This window comes from Agelaius phoeniceus, chromosome 1 (genome assembly GCF_051311805.1).
Source record: "Agelaius phoeniceus isolate bAgePho1 chromosome 1, bAgePho1.hap1, whole genome shotgun sequence".
Lineage (NCBI taxonomy): Eukaryota > Metazoa > Chordata > Aves > Passeriformes > Icteridae > Agelaius > Agelaius phoeniceus.
Window position 1 is genome coordinate 124029691 of NC_135265.1, and position 12070 is coordinate 124041760.

Genomic DNA, 12070 nt, shown 5'->3' on the forward strand with positions numbered 1-12070 from the left:
TAGTTCAGATAACAACATTAGCCATAGGATTCTAACTGAGGTCACCATTTTTTATTGGTTCTTGGGAATAGTCAGAATCCATTGTGAAGTATGACTATTTGTTTCAACATCCTTTATTAACAGCTGTTGAAATTCTTAGAAATTAGTGAGTGAATAGCTCCATTAATTTCTTTATGATGCAATGGAGAATATAACATTGCTCAATTGAATTCTGTCCTGAAGCTCTTATATTGTTGTTAACTGTAGTTTATCTTGTCTCTTTCTCGTGCTTTAAGATGCACAAGAGTTTACAAGAAGAGAGGATTAGGATGGTGTAAATCATAAGTGTCTTCAGTATGGTTATAACATGTATATATCATTTAGGTTTATGAAGAAGGTAAAATGAAATGTTCAAGTGGTTTTTTCTAAAATTGAGACAACCAAAAGCTACAGATAAAAAGCTAAAGATTGAATACATTAAAATACAGGCTAAAGGTTTTTTGAGGAGGTTTAAGTAGCTTTCCATGTGTTTTAGATAATCAGATAATCTCAGTCCTCCTGGAATGTTCTTTGTTACATTTTTCCTTGGCTATGTAGTTCTAATCACTAGTTATAGGATTGCTCTTCTGACTTTGCATGATTTATAGTACTACTTTATGATCATTACAATGTTTGCTGGACTGCAGGTCCTAACCACATGAATCCTTTGTATTTCTAAAAATCTGTGGCAAAGACGAAATAAGAAATATTATTTTTCTGTCGTTGCACATAGGCTGACTTTTAAACGATTGCTATATCTGTATTCCAGCACTGAAAAGGAATAGTCACATAAGTTGTCAAATAGGCTCTCTGCAAAAGAACATAAAACATTTTCTAACTGGTGGAAATTATTGTATATCATGCATATATCATAATATGACAGTTAACAAGATCCTTCCAACCTTTAAACTGTGATATGAAATGTTTCTAATACTGATTTTGCAAGATGTATTACTCTAACATTGAATAGCGAATCAAGAAAAGCATAGCCTATATCAAGTCCAGAAGTGTTCTTATTCATAAATACTTAGGCATTGTCTGCTTACTTACTTACTTACTGCATCATTTGAGACTTCTAAGGATTATTCCATAACTAGAAAACAACACTGAAATGATCACAAAGGCAAATAAAGATTTTATGTGAGCAAAAAATCATCTTTCCTAACACATCATGTCTTTGAATTTTGGTATATTACAGGCTGTCTTGTTAATTTGTCAAAGCATTTTATTTTATTATCTACTATTCATATTTCTGAGTTTAAGATTCTGCCTGTGCCCATATTTACAGTAGATCTGTTTGGTTTTTTGTTTGCTTTTAGTGTTATAAAGTAATATGTCCCACTTTTTAACGTTTGTTTAGCAGAAGGAAGGTTTACTATCGTAAAAAAATGGAATGTGTTTGGTTGGAAGGAAACTTAAAGATCATCTGGTTCCAACCCCTCTGCCATAGGCAGGGACACCACCCCCTAGACCAGGTTCTCAAAGCCCCATCCAGCTGAATGAGATTAGGAATCCACATCTTCTCTGGGCAATCTGTTCCAGTGCCTCACCACCCTCACTGTAAAAAATTTCTTCCCATTCCAAACCTACTCCTTTTCAGCCATTCCCCCTTGTCACTACATATTCTGTAAAAAGTTTAACTTAGCTTTCTTGTAGACCCCTTTAAAGGTATGGCAGGCTGCTAAAATGTTTCCCTGGGACCTTCTCTTCTCCAGGCTTAACTCCAGATCTCTCAGCCTGCCTTCATAGGAGAGATGCTCCAGTCCTCTGAGCATCTTTTCTGTAGTCTCTCCAACAGGTTCAAGTTCTTATTTTGGAAGCCCTAAAGCTGGACAAAGTATTCCAGGTGGGGTTTCATGGGGGCAGAGTAGAAGGGGTGAATCATCTCCATCAGCATTCTGGTCACACTTGTTTAGATAAAGCCCAGGACACAGTTGGTTTTCTAGGTTGCAAGTATGCATTTCCAGGGCGTGTACAGATTTTCATCCATCAAGACCCCCAAGTCCTTATTCTCTGGGATGCACTCAATCCATGACATGCTGTGTTTCTGCACAGAGAGTATTTAGATGAAGAAAACTCAGGCACATGTTGTGATTCTTGGAGCTGTACTGTGTAGGGCCACGAGTTGGACTTTGATGTCCTAGTGGGTCCCTTCCAGCTCAGTATATTCTGTGATTCTATTCTATGATTCTATGAAAGCCTGAGACTGGCAGGAAAGTCCTGGCAATGGTGGAGAACTATGGAGGTATTGGGACTCATGGCTATGAGCGGATTCTCAGAATCAAATCTGAACCTTTTGCCCAGCCACTTCAGGCCAATAGCAAAATTGTGGAGTGGAAGGGAGATAAAGACTAAGGAATCATGGAGATGGAGGCAGAGTGAAAAAGTAAGTATGTAAGATAATCAAGTAGTGTCACAGCTCACATCCTGTTGATTATTATATAAGTGTTACTACCCAGATGCACTCGGGGTTGTTGACCTCTTTCTTGTGACAAATGGACTTTTTTTCATGGACCAAGTAAACCTATTTTCCAAGGGTTTCCAAAAGTACCAGCAGTGTTTTGACAGAGAAAGACAAGTATAAATAATTTTGGATTTTACTTAAGAGACTCAATGCTTCATTTTTTTTTTCTGAACGGCATTGGGCAGGCACTGAAAAACCTTCAGGCACTTTTTTGAAATTCTTAGTGACAAATTAATAGAAACAGTCTTAGTAATATTTCCTAAAAAAACACCACAAACAAGTCAAAAGGCTTTTGTTGATTTCAAAGGAGACTACAGTGGTAGCTTTGCCCATATCCTGAATTTGATATTAATGATATTTCTTTGAAATCAGACTTTTGGGTACTGGTGGCTTTGGTCATATGAAAATATATTTGCCATTTTAATATTTTTTCTCATTACTATAATTAAGTAATTTTGCATAAGGAGAGAAAAAGGTGTTCGTTCAGTCCACTGCCAAGGAAATGGAAGAGTATAAAAGTCCACACAAAGCTAGAGAAAAAAAAAAAGTGCTAGAGAACAAATGCATTGCTTCTTGGTTTCTGACAGAAACTATTACATTTGTAGGATTTTGCCTAGGAAATAAGCTCTAGAGAGATTCTTTCAAATATCTCAATGGTACCATTTGCTAGGACTTTAGGAAAACCCTTGAGAAGTCCATGAAAAACAGAATTATAAATTTCACAGCTGATTGATGTATTAACATAAAAGTCTAGGATTTAAATATTCTCATAAGTAGGATAAAACCCAACTTAGTTTGTTATGGATATGTACTTGATAATTAATCCTGTAGTGGTTAATGAGATGTGAGACCTGAGTGGAGCTTGTCCATGTTTGGACATTAACAGCTTCTGTCTTATACACTAATAACAGCTCTTTTCTGACTAATTTTCATTAGAATTACAGTTTTTTAACATCCTTGAGATGCATTCTTCCTGTTGCCGAAGACAAAAGCATTACCATCCCGAGAGCATTGAGGAGGACAATGAGACCATTACTTCCTGTCAGATTTATTTGAACTGACCAGTATTTTTTAAATGCCTTTGTGATTGAACAGACAGAAAGAGAGACAGAAAGAGAGCCCTGATTGTGTAGGTCTCATTTTCTTCAGAAACCAGGAAATAATCAGTAATCATGCACGCTCTTCCTCAAATCCAAGTTCCACCTCTCACCAGGATAAAATTAGTTGAAAGAGAATAAAAAGAATAAAAACAAGCACGAGAAATTTCAGCTTAAAACTGAAACAGGAGATGCTGGTTGCTTAGGCTTTGATAAAATAAAGCCTTCTTTGAAGATGTAAATGTATACAGCTACAAGGGAAAACCATGATCAGTTCTCAGGTTCTGACTGGAAGTGCTGCTTAGGCTGAACTTGTACCATGCTTCACTCAGCTAATTTTACATTGGAGACCCAGCTGAGCAGTGGAAATAAAAAGCTATCACACTTCCCTGTTCTGTAAACTTGGCAGTATCTGTCCTCTGAGCTCTTCCCAGCAGTATCTGCCCCGAGAGTCTCTGCAGTTGTTTGGACGATGTTACCTCCGACAACCAATGCTGGCTGACATAAAATGAAGAAAACATCTCTCTTTGAAATATGATCTACCCAAAATAATTTTAAACACCAAAGTAGCTCTTATGTGGAAATGTTGAGTCTCTCCAAAAGCCATTAATTGCTAAATATTGCTAAAGAATTTGATTAATATTCTGCTGCATATAATTTTAAGCATATCAGTGAATACATTTCATACACTAGTTGAAGAAAATATCTTCCTTTAAAAACATGTAAGCTATGAAACCATAATGATAGGAAAGAGAAAATAAAACATCCTAGAAAAGATTTAATTAAAATAAAAAGTCAGTTTGGGGTTACTTGTAGAAGATTATTTAACCCTTTTCCAGTTACATAGCAAGTGTTACCTCAAAATACATAGAAAAATTAAATACAGTGTAAACACACTTTCTCACAAACTTAATAGGATTTACAGAATAACATTAAATAATAAGAACAGAATTTATGGCAATTAGTGCTGACATGAAGTCATGAAATTTTACTTTGCAAACAGCAAAAAGAAAAGTTTTTTTTTCAGAACCTGATCCAGGTTCTTTAGCTGCAGACAAAGAAATACTGGGGAAATCCAATGGAGACTACAGATCACACTATAAAAAAGTGATTTTTATGTAAATATATATTTAAGATAGGAGATGGCTTAAGACAATATATAAAACTAAGAATAAGGGCAGTTGTCTTTATTATCCCAGATTATTAAGAACCTGATTCATGATCTAATTGTTATTGTGCTGAGTTCTGTATGGATAAAGAACAAAAGATAATCCAAAAAAAGTCTATTTAAAAATATCAGGAATAATAGTCTGACAGGAGAATGAAGTATGTTGACTTGATTGCTAACAAATATAGAATTCAATTGGGAATTCATATGGAAGGATATCTGTCTTAAAGGAAAAAGAGAAAACCTGAAGGATTTCTTTCACATGGGTCTTCACAGGGAATAATGTAGACATACTCTCCTATATGTAGTGAAGGTATCAGATGATGGAACAGGTCAAGAAATTAAATTTAAACAAATCACAACAACCAGATAACATTCACCTAAGATTAAAATTTATTAAATAACTAATTACTAAACTACCAATGTTGATGCATAAAATAATGTAATTTATGTATAGCATAAGCCTGTATGTTTCTCAGTTTATATCCTTCTAGCCAAATAGGTTGCCAAAGGTATTCCCAAGAAGCCTAGAGCAGTGAACTTCTTTTCATTATAACTCCTTGTCCCATTGCTGTTAGGTATTTTTCAAGAGAAAGGTATTGCTTTTAGCTATTGCTTGTGTTGCCTTTTCATTAGTCATTCATTATTTGCTGAAAAATATGTTTTTTATCTCTGGCAACTCTTATGCACAATTGTCATGTTTTAGGCAGAGCATTCTCCAAGTTAGTTTACTCCTGCTAAAATCACATGGTGCTTCCCCTCCCTCCCCAGCTGGAGGTACAAAAGGCAAAGATCACAGGTTAAGATAAGAACAATTTCCTGGAAACAGCAATGAGATAAGAAAACAAACAGTAACAGCAACAATATGAATAACTAAAGGTATAAGTAAAGATTTATATGGAAAGTCCCCAACAATAAGCGATATCAGACCATTCTGTCTGCCATGTTTTCTCAGCAGGAAACCTTTCTTCCCAGAAGAAAGTCCCTTCCCCTTGCCCTGGAAATGACATGAGGTGGTACAGAGTAATAATCTCCCTTCCAGTTACTGGAACCCTGCCTCGTTGGAGCCAGAACAGCAAAGTAGGCTACATTGTTCAATCCAGATTAATTTCACTACATTACAGACAACTCAACTATGTTTTTTACTTCTGTGCTGGTGGGTACTATTCCATAACTACAAAAACAGGTAATTTATATAGATAAATCTTTCAACAATCTTGAAAGCTGCTAAAATTCACCACTGGCTATATCATAAAGTTCACTCAGTCTCCTGCAGTGCTGTTGCACTCTGGTCTTCATAGCGCATCCACAGGTTTGTCTTTTCAGAACTGTCCACTTGTCATAACAGCTTTTCTAATAAAATTAAAATTTCCCTAGAAGCATGAAAAGGTATTTGCAATATTTTCTGATGTTGCATATTCAATGATTGTTTTTAGAATATTATGTCAGATATATGATAATTTCTTGAAAAAGCAGATTCTAACAGTTGTCCTTGTTAGTGAGCCAGACTTGATCTTGAAACCTTAAAACAAAATCAACCTACGTGCTTGGCAACTCCAGTACTGCAGCATATTTAAAGAGGAAAGCAGAGGTTTTGGGATCCATACAGTTATAAAACATACATACATAATATACACGCAGGTATAGTGCAGGCACTGGTGAAGCTGTACCTCAAGTACTGTCTCCGGTTCTGAGCCCCTCACTTCAAGAAAGGTGCTGCAACATGATCAGAGAATGGCAACAAAGTTTGTGAGCAGTCTAGAGAGTAAGTCCTATGAGGAGTGGTTGAGGGAACTGGGGTGGTTTTCTGTGGAGAAAAAGGAGGCTTAGTGAAGATCTTTTCACTCTCTACAGTTACCTGAAAGGAGGTTGTAGTGAGCCTACATCTCCCAGGCAACTGGGACAGGACTTGAGAAAATGGTCACAGGCTGGGGTGGTTCAGGTTGGACATTAGGAACAATATTTTTATTGAAAGATCTGTCAAATAGTGGAATGCACTGCATAGGGAAGGGTGGGCTCATTCCTGGAAGTGTTCAAGAAATGACTGAATGTGGCACTTAGTGCTATGGTTTAGTTGATACAGTTGTGTTCGGTCAAAGGTTGGACTTGATGATTTTGGAGATCTTTTCCAGCCCTAATGATTCTATGATTACATGATTTGGTAATGGTGATATACCTGCTCAGAATTTTGGGTTTATGCTTAAATTTTTGTGAAACTTTCATCTACTATTTGCCTCTCATAACAGCCATGACTGGTTGTAACATGAGATATCCTTTATTTTGTTTTATTATAGTGTTGTTAGCAATTGGGGTTTTTTAAGTATTCTAGTGAGGGACCAAATTTACTTATCTAATAAGATTATCATCTCTCAAGTAATATATCTGAAATATTTTCTGCTTTCTCTGATATGTATTGTCTTAAGCTTGACTGAGTATATTTCATGAATTAAAAAAAACCATAACAGTGTGTCCTTTAAATTACTGAAAATTATAATGCAGAAATTTTTTGTGTCAAAGACGAAGTAATGCAATGTTGTCTGTTACAACAGGCTCTATAACATTATGGGACCAGTCATCTGGTAACAGACAGGGTTATTTCCCTTTTCTTCATTGTTCATCATGATGAACATTGATGTCTTTTTGCTTACATTTTAATTCACAGACATTAACACACTACCTTGAGATGATTCAAATGTATAATCTCTCATTTTTCTCTGTAAAAGGCAGCACTGCAAATTTATTCTTTCCATGTTGCCTTTTTATTTTAGGCGAGGGGAAGGGGTGGGAGATGTAGTGTGAGTGTAATAATACTGAATTAAACCATAGAATCATCAAATCATAGAATAGTTATCTGTTTATAGAAATTGAATGTTGGAGCTTTTAGGTGGTTACGTCAAAGACATTTTCATCCAAATCTCTTATAGAAATATGGAGCATAAATTGGTTACTTTGGATTGCCTGTAGCAATAAATATTTTTCTAATGAAAACATGCATTGTGAAAAAGTCCATGGATTTTTACATGGCTTTTGGAGTTTTTGAAATCACCAGCAGTCAATTTAGTTGCTCTAATCTTTAAACCTAAGGGTCTAATTCTGACAGAGTCTTTTGATATGTTTTCATTACTTTCCTATGGTGTTTGCTTGGAGAGAACTATAAAACATTGCAACAGAGATTAATATTAGAATAAGATTCATCCTCAGTTTTCTGAGACTCAGAAAATTTGTCAGGCATTCATTCAGTGCACAGCAGCATAATGCTGAAAAGACTCATTAGGAAAAAAAATTATTTCCATACAGGACACAGTATGGTCACTGTGCAGATGATCTTTAAAAATACAGTTAAATTTAGCATATTCAAGTTCCTCAGTACCAGAGTAGCCATAAACCTATTTGCTATTTAGCCATTTAACACAATTATTTACTCTTCAAGAGATATACAGTTACTATAGCAACAGCTACATTTACAGTCCCAGAATAAATGGAAAGCCTAATCTGTCCAGCCAGTAAAGCAAAAAGCTTTTTAAAATGTAGTTTATCTGTTGCCTTTATAATAGAAATTAGTGGCACTCAAATTATGAACCATGATCTGGTTGCAGACTGCCAGCTTTGATCTTGAAGGCAACTGTTACACCCAGCTCATGGTTTGACTGCATGTTCAGTAGCTTCGACAAGTGACAGTAATATACTCTTTTATTTTCTTCTTTTTTTTTTCTTTAGACTATGATAAGATGACAGATGCAGACAGAATAAATGAGAGAATCTTTAGCTGACTCTTTTTGTGGTTGAAATGATCAGTAACCTTGGGTGAAAAAGAGCTACCTTTCACATAAAATGTTAATTTAATAGCAATGAAATAAAAAATTAGAAGTAATCATTTTTTTAGAAGTGTTACAATTTTCCTCATAAAAAGATATAAATTAAAAAATTTTCAAAAGAGAGTTATAGAACTCTTTGCAGGCTTTCTTACTGCTTAAGGAATTTCTGTGTGCAAGCTGATATTAATTGGTTTTACAGATTAAATTAGACTAAAATAAGATATCACTGTATTCAGCAGTGTGCTTGCAAAATCTTACATTGCCTTAGGTTCAGAACCTGGGTTCTTCAAAATAAAAATATTTGCTGCAAAAATGATACTAAGGTGATCTATTTGGGTTGGTGCATTTTTGTATTAAATATGATATTAAATAATTATTCTTGTTACTAAATGACCAAATCTTATACATGTCTGCAGAAGGACTCGTGAGGAATAAAGCTCCTTTGGTCTATGCATCAAATCAGTTGAGTGTGATTTGTCCTCTGTGTCAACAGTGAGTCACTGAGGTTGGGTCAATCCATGCCTGGCTTCCTCCTCCTCTTCCTCTCTGGCCTGCAGGTGTTGGTAACATGGCATATCAGAGAAACACAGGGTCAACAGACCCTTTTTGCCAGCAGTCATTAGTAAGAACATTCTGGCCTTAAAGAGGTGAATATTCTTGCTCTTCATAAAAATTAAACAAAACAACCTTTGATGTATTTTTGCTGTTCTCAATATTTCAATTCTCTTAAAAATAATGCTAAACCTAAAATGCTTTACCTCCAGCATTTGTCATTTTTCTTCCATTTGAATATGTACGATCTTATGAAAAAAAAACCCAGGAAATTTCTGCAGTATAAATATTCTGCCTTAGCTGATTTTCTCCTCCTAATTGTTGCAAAGACTGAAGAAGAAACTTTTCCTGACAGATACATAAAACCCTGTCTTGAAGTTTGATTTTCACTTTTAAAAGTCGTGCTTCTTGGAGCTTTTGTTTATGATGTTTTCAATAAAAGAAAATTCCTCTGTATTCTTATGCAAGGAAAGCATCTAGATTTGTATGTTTGAAGAAAGCTGGGATATTTTCAGGCTTAAGGGCTCCTTGTGGGAGCTCATGTGAAACAGTCTCTTCAGATAAGAGTGGAAAATAGTGTTTGCAGATGTACTGAAAAAATCTCTAATCAGTAGCACATCCTACTGCCTATATCTTGATTACTGCAGAGGAGGGAGATATTTGGCAGCCAGCTGGTCTGAGATTTGAAAAAAAAAAACAAAACAAACTATAGCAAATGATAATGTTAGGATTAAGCAAAAATTATCTTCAAACTAAAACCTACCTAATTCTCTAATTTGTGAAGTAATAATATTGTATAATATGTGTGATTTTAACTGAAAAGATGAGTCAAAAGGTGCAGTCATTGGTTTTATCTTATTCCACATATATTTAAAAAATTATGATAATTTGCTAAAAAATTATTATTAAGGAAGGATGTGGAATGGCACTTCATGTTCTTCCAGAGCACAGAGCCAAACTGAATGGAAACAGCTGTAAATAGAGAAATGCAGAATTTCAAATTCGGACTTCTAAATCCAAGAAGTACGGAAATGCAGAAAACACATGCAGTCTTAACTCTGCCTTCATTAGCAGCAGTCCAATCTGGTCATAACATGTGTATTTACTTTTTAATGGGCAGAACAAATAGGAAGTGTTTAGTCCTATATTAGAATGAATTAATTCAATCTCAAGGCCTCCTTGTAGTAATCAATGAGTTGTTCCTTCTCTCTTTTGTATTCTTTTCTACAAGGTAAGTGTTAAAAGTTTTAAGTTGTTAACATCATCCTCATCCCCAAACCTGGGCTTTATTTTTTACTGCAGTTACAGTAATTTCAAACATTCAAAAAGGGGATCAGTGTCTCTGCTTTGTTTTTCTCTCCCTAGAGACTGAAATATCTCCCCTCATATTCGGCCTGTCCTCCTGTTACTTAATCATTTGTGTTCTCCTGAGAAGCTTTTCCATGCATAATTCACACCCCTGCCCATCTTCATCCATTCTTAAAAAATTCTGTCTAAAATTTTTGCAGATTGGATTTCTTATGAGTAGAAATGAGACACCTTCCCTTTTCCTCTTTTAACAGGACAGGTTTGAGCTGCAAGTGTGCAGATCTGCTGAATGGACTCTCACATGATTCTGTGCTGCTGCTGATGCTCATCCTTACACTGCCATGAACGTGGAGAAGGCAACTCTGCGATCTTCCACCTCATGTAAGCACTGCTTGGGTATGCTCCCCAGGTATTTGGATTGTGTAGATGAACATGAGGAACCAGCCAAGGGAAATATACGATGGGTATTAGGAAAAAAATTTTTACAGAAATGGTGATAAAGTATTGGAATGGTTTGCCTGGGGAGGTGGTGGAGCCACCATACCTGGATGTGTTTAAAAAAATATTGGATGCGGCACTCAGTGCCGTGGTTTAGTTGAGATGTTGGGACATGGGTTGGACTCAATGATCTTTAAGGTCTCTTCTGACCTAGTGATTGTGATTCTGTGAAATAAATCTTGTGAATTATTGGTTTTGACACTAATGAAGTAATTGTGGCTGTATTTAAAAATTAAAAAAAAAAACCAAACCCACAAGCAAAAACTGTTTATGCCAATAACAAATATAATTGCATTTTTGTTCAAATATATGCAAAACTGTTGATATTTCTGACCTGTAGAAATATCTAGGAAGGGTGAAAGAGGAGTGAGAAGATTATATGCTGGGAACCTTTTATGCAGATAACTTAGATTTGAATCTATGACTGTAAGTTATAACAAAGCCAAGGAAGTGAACTTGGGCTTTAGAACTTCAGAACACATATAGAAATACTGACCTTTGAGCAGCAGAGTTCTCAACATTAAATACAAGAAAGCTGGGATTTTTCTACAGCACTTCTCACATTTGCAATTTTCTTTATCTTTGAAGGGAAAATTCTTCAGTCCTTGTTCTATCAAAACTGCCAGTATTAATTATTAATAGGAATTTTGTTCAATGAATAATGACAGCGATGGCGCTCTTTGTTCTCAACAATTATTTATTTTCAGTCTGTGAAACTCTTCAGTTATATCTTCTTGTAGTTTTGGATCATGTATGCCTTATATTTCCTGATGTCATTTATCTCTCAGCCTTGGTTGTCACACAAAAAATATAACTTTTAGCTGAAGTTTTGTCTTCATCTCAATTTCCTTTTTCTCAGTATTAACTCTCATTAGTCCTTAACTGTCAATTTTAGTTTCTATTATTGCTTTGAGGAAAAATACCATAATTATCTAGAGCACTGAATATGTATTGACTAGGTTAACATTTAGATTCAGTATTACAGATATGAATATTAAAAAAGACCTCTTCAATTCAAAAAGTTTAAATCACTTCTCAAATATTCTGATCTTATGTCTGAACTTTTAAAAAATATTCTGGAGAAAGAATTCATAGTTTAACTTATGTTTTTTTCATTGGAGATATAAAATAATCTTGTCAGAGTCAACAT